The sequence below is a fragment of the Bombus terrestris genome, chromosome 11, assembly GCF_910591885.1.
Source record: "Bombus terrestris chromosome 11, iyBomTerr1.2, whole genome shotgun sequence".
Taxonomy (NCBI): Eukaryota; Metazoa; Arthropoda; class Insecta; order Hymenoptera; family Apidae; genus Bombus; species Bombus terrestris.
This window is the reverse complement of record NC_063279.1, coordinates 12,198,590-12,205,760: the sequence shown is the minus strand read 5'-3', so window position 1 is coordinate 12,205,760 and position 7,171 is coordinate 12,198,590.

The window sequence follows — 7,171 nt, the reverse complement described above, 5'->3', positions numbered from 1 at the left end:
AGATTTTATCAGTTTGTTTCCTCTACGATTCGTGTGTCAGGCGACGAAAGCTGAGAAAAATCCCTTAAATGGAGCAGAAAATCGGAAGGGACCTCGTCTCAAGCCGCGCTTTGCAATTCGTTCCAATAAAATCCCGATGAAGCGGTTGACGACAAACGCGGTGGCAACCTCAAATAAAACGGTTATCGAACGATCTGTGACCGCTTGTTCCATCGGAGTCGGATACCGGAAAAGCTTCACAGTCCGCGTCGCGTCGAAACCATCGAGTAAAACATCAATAGCCCGAAATCGAGGGGCCCCAATTCCGGAGCACGAGCAATAAAGCCTGTTACGGGCGAGAGAGTGGTGGTTGCATGGTGATCGATCCTTCGGCAGGTCGAGAGGGGTTGCTGTCTACAATTAGGCACCCTGTGGCACACGGTTAAGCCAACAGAGCCGATTGGTCGAGAATGGCCACTCCTCTAGGCGTTTCCTGATGCCGACCAGGACTAACCACGACGTGCACACCATCCACCAGCGGCAACGTGCTGACTCCAGCTAGTACGCACCCGAGTGGAGGCGCCTCAGTTCACGTAGCGACACCGTGTCGCACGCATCGACACGTACAATCTCACGCGTACCAATAAAAAATCGCCTACATCTTCTCCAAACTCGTGTATACTTCGACTATTATTTATATATGATCTCTTCCGTTGAAAAAATTTGCGGCTAAGGGTTGCAATTGTTGGAGTATCAGTGAATCTGTTCCGATGCTCTCTGTGCATTTATCTGAATTTAGACGATGACGAAGAGACGAAGTTAGTTTCGGGTGATAGGTTGATGAGAAACCTTGGTTAGGAAAAGTGAAGTGTCCTGGACAGACGAAGATCGGGGACTGTTGTGAATATAGAAGTTCTGCTACCGGTGCGACGTCATCTAGGAAGCAGCTACGACTATGGTGGTACTGTAAGTATTTCAAGTGCTTTCTTTTTCTTTTAGTGTAGAGGGTAGATAGTACTAGGTAAATAAAGGAACAAGTTATTGGCTTTCGATGCTAGGCTTTCGATAGTAATGATAGAGAAAAATAAGGATGATAGAGGATCCGTGTTATCAATATTGTATTCCGAAGGATCTGTCATTTTCATCGCTCAACAACAGCCTGATATTCGATGTTCCTAAAACATAGGAGGTCTCCAAAACTTTACCCCGTTGCAAATTGAAAGAATCTAGCGCCTAGCCGAAATTTAGGGTAGACTAACGAAAGTCAGGCTAAGCTTGTAGCGATAATTCAAAAGCTTGGAGCAGGTGGCGACCATTTCAGCATCGATTTCTCTTCCTGGACGAGCAGCGAGATTTCCCTAGTATCTAATCAGTGGGCGTTCTGCGGGTTTCTCATTGGTGTGTGGGCGTTATCACGAGTTCCGATTGGTCGATGGGTATTCTAGAGTTCTCTGGCGCACATACATGCGCACTTCGTAACGCCGTAAACCGAGTCCTGAAATCGTGCAAACCTAATAACGGTTGCCATTTGCCAATATTACAATGAGCGCTATTTTGCAGTTTCATAAATATACCATTTTAAATTTGCAACTTTTTTCCACCATTCTACGAACTTGTCCTTTCGACGTTTCTATCGCTTAAAATAATATTCAATCGGGAGATACGCTCCAATATTTTGTACTACAACATTTAATATCCAACAGTTACGTTAAGTTAAGCACGTTCTTCATCCAAAATTATTTAAGTAAGACGATTACGCGATCAAATATAAAATTATTCAATCTTTGAAAGGGATGATCGAATCTTCGAATGTGTATCTTCTATTTGTGAAGGCCCGATTACGGATGCAGCTGTGGCTCGCTATTGATCACGGCCCAACACCTCGAAGACAGATTAAACGAATGTCCGCGAGTAAAACGATCTGCCTTTATCTCGAATCTGAAGAACGTCCTCTCCCTGTCCGCCGCGGTGAAGAACTCTTTGAACCCACTCCCTGTCTCCACTCTCTTCTCTCATCCACGCTCAGCCAGCATCCTTTTATACGGTGGCGACCGAATGGAAGCTGACAGTTTACCAGGTATTAATTATGCTTGTCTGTCGAGGGTAACACTCTCTCTCGGGACCCCTTTCCACTTAACTCGAATTTTAAATCTAAATCACTCTTTGACTATTTTCCGCTCGGCAGCCTCGATAAGAGACTTAATTTCGATGATAGAACTTAGAAACTAGCTTTAAAAATTCAACTTTAAAATTTGTCATCTTTCTAAAACAAACATTTTCAAAACAAACAGCTTAAAGTATGAGTGAGAAACGTGAGTTACTAACTCAACGAGAATTACACGCACGTAGGTTGAGCCTTTCGATTTTATTATATCGGAAGTATTGTAGAAAGGCAAACTACACTGTCATAATGACGAATACAAATTGCTCAGTGATTCGTGACAACTGCATCATCGTGATTTATTTTTTGTTCCATTTTTCTTTTTCTTTTTTCATTTTTATTTCCTTCGCGGACAACCGCGAAGCGTCTGTCACGACGACGGGGCGCGAGAAATCGGGAAGAATGAAATAGCGGCCGGGGGGGACGAAGAAAAGGAAGGTGGCTCGATAAAACTCGATGAACCTCAATGAAACGCGATAGAACCAAACAAAACCGGTCCAGCTGGATTTTTGTAAGTCAGGTTTTTTGCCGATTCCCCCGTGCTCTCTTCCAGAGTAAATCGAGAGGAAGAAGATACGAAATAAAAGGAGAAAAAGGTAGAGACGAAACGACGCAAGGGAATTCGAGCGTTTAGATGCTCCAAAAGAGAAACGCGTGGGGGACTGGCATTGTGCTCCTGAAAAACTATTCCATGCCAATTATCTGACGCGTGATTAATCTTCCTTTATTTATCAATCAGTTTGCCGCCGCTTCGAATTCGGTATTCTTTTGAGAATCTTATATAGCTTTCGTTTCACGCTTTAACCGCACTGCGATGAGTCAATTAGGATAAATGAAAAGTCCAGAAGAAAAGTAATAGCGTAATCAGAAACGAGATGCTACACATTTTGAAAAATGTATACTTCGCTTGAGCTTCGCAAGAAAACATCTTTTCAGATAGATACGATTAGTAGAACATCTTGAGCGATTGTTTCTATCGAAACAAATTAAATTTCCAATATATAGGTATCATCCTTAAAAGATTGGAATTACAAGTGTGTTTTTCAAAGAGAACACTGGAGGTGTACCATTATTTATCTCGTTATTGGAAAAAATACGCATGTGCTACTTCTCCATTGAGATCCTCAATTCCATCTACATTTTAACTTCATTCGCTGATTCTCTATTTACTCCAACTGAAACGTGGGCAAATTCTGACATAGAAGATGTAAAGAAAGGAAATTTATGAGCATACGAATTTCAAGCATGCGGTGCAGGAGTTAAACTTTTCCCGTTAGTAACGGAATACGCGCGTAGTATGTACCTCTCTACTATGTAATAATCTGAGTAAATATTCTACGCTCTACCTACGCGATGTCTTCGCAAATGTAACTGCGCGAACTGAAGGAAAGATCGAAGCCTCTTAGGTCGTTGCCTATCGTGTCGTCTATTTTCAAACTTACAACCAATCAGAGTTCAAAGTCCTCATAAGCTATACACATAGCGCAGCGATTCATTCAAATGAATATATCTCTAACATATCCAATACACATTTGATATGTTCAAATAAGTGCACACCTAACGTCAGTAAACTTTTTTAAGAAATTCGCACTCTATAATCTATCCACTTTTCTCGTAAACTACCCTACGCGTCTCGTAAACCTAAAACCACAATGAAGAAAGAAACTTCACAGTTCGCTACACGGGTTTGCGGCAAGGCCAGAATCGAAGTCGGCGAAGAAGCCGCGAGAGAATTAACTCGTTTAGACGTAATCTCGGGGGACGATCCCCAGCGAGGCGCGAGACTAGTCTCGCGGTCCATCGAGGGGAAGAGAAATCTCGGCTTTCGTCGCGGCGAGACTCGCGTGATATTTTAGTGGACTCGCGGTATCAGTCTTAATATCTGAAATTCTGAAGGCGCCCATACCGACCGGAACGAGGATATAGTCTCTTCTCTTTCTCTTCTTTCTTTTTTTTTTCTTTTATTTTCTCGTCTTCTGTGGGAGAAAGAAATAAAGGGTGAGGAGAGAAGAGCCCGCGGCGGCCGCGAGTGTGTGCGTCGCTGACACCAGCTCGAGGCCTCTTCGAACCGCGGGACAATCTCCTCGCAGCATCGTCCGCCGATGTATCATCTTACGCCGGTGCTAAAGGCGATGACTTTATCACCGATCCGGGCAATCATTCACCTAGGCCGGCTCACTCTTCGTTTCTCCCTCGAGCGTTCTCCTTCTCCTCTGCCTCTTGTCTCGTGTCCCTTCTCGCTTTTCTCACAGGACACGAGGCGCGTCCACGTAACGTACTGGCGAACGCTTTGCGTGCCGGGCCTGCCTTCCTCGACTTCTCTTTGCCCAAGCTTGGATAACGGATCGGCTGGTCAGGCGAAATGCTCGCGTGAAATTATCGCCTCGAATTCGCGCCCGTTCGAATCCGACGGTGCAACGAGGTAGCCGTTTGCTCCGCGAATTAAACTCTCCACTGCCGTGCAGATTCTTTACTGTTGCCTTCGATCTTTCTTGTTTTGACGAGGAGAATCTCGCGATCGGTCGCGGTTTTACGCTTCGATGTTGTGGTCTGCCCTGGTGCCTCCGTGACCACTGTGGGGTGGTTTTTGTCAGGACAAAGCAGCATTATTTGGCGAACATATCGAGGATAGAGAGACTTTGTTGCTAGCGATGGAGTGGAATTATTATGTCTGTGGTGGATCTTCGATTCGAGAAGTGGAAGACGATATTGGTTCCTTTACGCCAATAATGCGGACGTGCGAGTCGGTACATTCCAGAAATTGAACGTAAAGCAAGTACATGATTGTATAAGTATCGTGTCAAGATTCTAATATAGCCACTATACAACGGATTTTCATGAATTATTGAGGAATTTAAACGTGTAAAAATATGCAGAATGTATATAATATGCGAAACACATACAAATTACGTTATAGGTAACATAATGCTTCGAACAATTAGAGAATCGCTTCCGTGTTGCTTTTTTAAATCTTAGTTTTTATTTTTCTAAAGCTTTCTAATGGTAAGGTCAAGAATTGAAAATACTACGAAATTGTCGACAAGATGATTTTACAGCAAAATGATTACTAAAATCGATCATAGAAGATGTACATCCTAACGACGAGTTTGCTGCAGTCTAAAATTGAAATTTGATCGAGATCCATCGTAGAGCTTTCACGATGCTTTGAAGCATGGACCCACGTGAGGCGCGAGCAAACTTCGTCGAGAGTAGGTGTTCGAAGATCGTAAACGTCCGCGTACGAACTCGACTCGATAAAACCCACGGAAACTGTGTGCACGCAGCTAACGCGTAACCTGTGCGCTGTACAAATATCGTAGGAGGCGTGCGAGGACCTTCTCGAGTGGCCCCTTGAACTCGATCATACGAGAGCGAGAGTCGAGGAATATAGATTCTCATTACTCCATATACCTTCGAGAACTCTATAATTCAGCGAGCTTTCCAGATTCCAATTGATAACTATAAGATTTATAATTACAAGCCGCGACATATACATATATATGTAGTATGCATATAATGTCCATGTGAACGATTTAGATTTTTCACATTTATCGTAGCAGGAAGTATATCATTTGGTTGCAACATTTAATTTCTATGAAAGCATAAAGATTGTTCGTTGGATATTTTTCAGTATTCTTCAACCAAAGAGCTGAAATCGAGCGTGAAAATTTGGTATACGTATTGCCTCCATCGATTTATAACTTTCACAAGCTTGTAAATTTAATGAATTTTCCTAACTTTTGCTGCACTGGCGCTTAGTCAATGTGAGAGACACGTTGAAGTCACATCTCAATAAAGCGAGGCGCACCGGCTTGTTCACAGTTCCGTTTGTAACTTTAGATAGCAGGTTATCCTGGTAGAACGTAGGCGAGCAAAGCGTCTTCTATGGTTGTCTTCATGGTCAATGACACCTGACCGCCGATATTTATAACATTGTTGTACGAGCGACGCCTATTTCGCGTCAAACCGAAACCTTCTGCTTTCCCTCGAAACGCACGATAATTTATGCTCGAGCATCCCCGAACCAACCTGCGAGGATATACCGCGCGATAAACCGATCGGGTCCAATAAGCGTTACCTGCGACATTCTTCGTCTTTGAAAAGGCACAAGTACGAAGACGAAGGGACACAACGAATACTGAAAAGAAATTCCTGAATTCCCTCGTAAATTGAATAAAAATCATCCAAAACACGTGTAAAGTGTTTAGTTGGTATCGTTCGATCGTAGAAAAATAAATCTGCTCAAATTACGTGATTTTTGATTTTATAAATATTGTGAGTATTATATGTAATACAAGTTTCGAGACACTCTGGAAATGTTAGAAATCGCTCGAGCGTAGAGAAACGTTTGAAGTATCCTTCGTAAAGAGTTGATACTTTATATAACTAACTCGAAGCCAGAAAAGAGAACACGAGGAACATAAGCTTATCGCGTGACCTATCGTGACAAGTGACGGCTTGCAGATCGTTTTCGTGCAGCTTAATGTCGACGCAGATCATAACCGTGCACTTTAATGTCAACGAGAGAAAGGCAGAAGCTGTTGTTGCATGACGTGACATCAGCTAATACTTATGCGAGAATTTATGCAGAAACGTTGATCGCTTTCTTCGCTAGTTAGGTTTCTACGCTAATGATTACGGAGAACGTTCCGATAGCTCTTTAATTTCGTAACAGTACGTCATATCGCGAATCTAGAGAAACAATCACTATTCGCTGGGAAAAGTATAAAAAATGTGAAATGCTATCGATTTACAAAAGATCCTTAACCTGTCTCCTATTCGACGCAATTCACTTCTCAATTTCATTCACGATCAATCGTGATTATTCGACGCAACTAATGGCTGAACATCTTAGCCCTCAGCGATTTATCACAATTTATACAATTTTCAAAAATATGAACAAAGTATGTAAAAAAGGCGGACACGATCGTGAACGTCTGTTTAACCGAGATTCACTGATCATAAAGATGAGGGGGTTGAAGAAAATGGCTAGTTAAAGGTACGAAGAATTCGTACGTATGCGCAATGCGA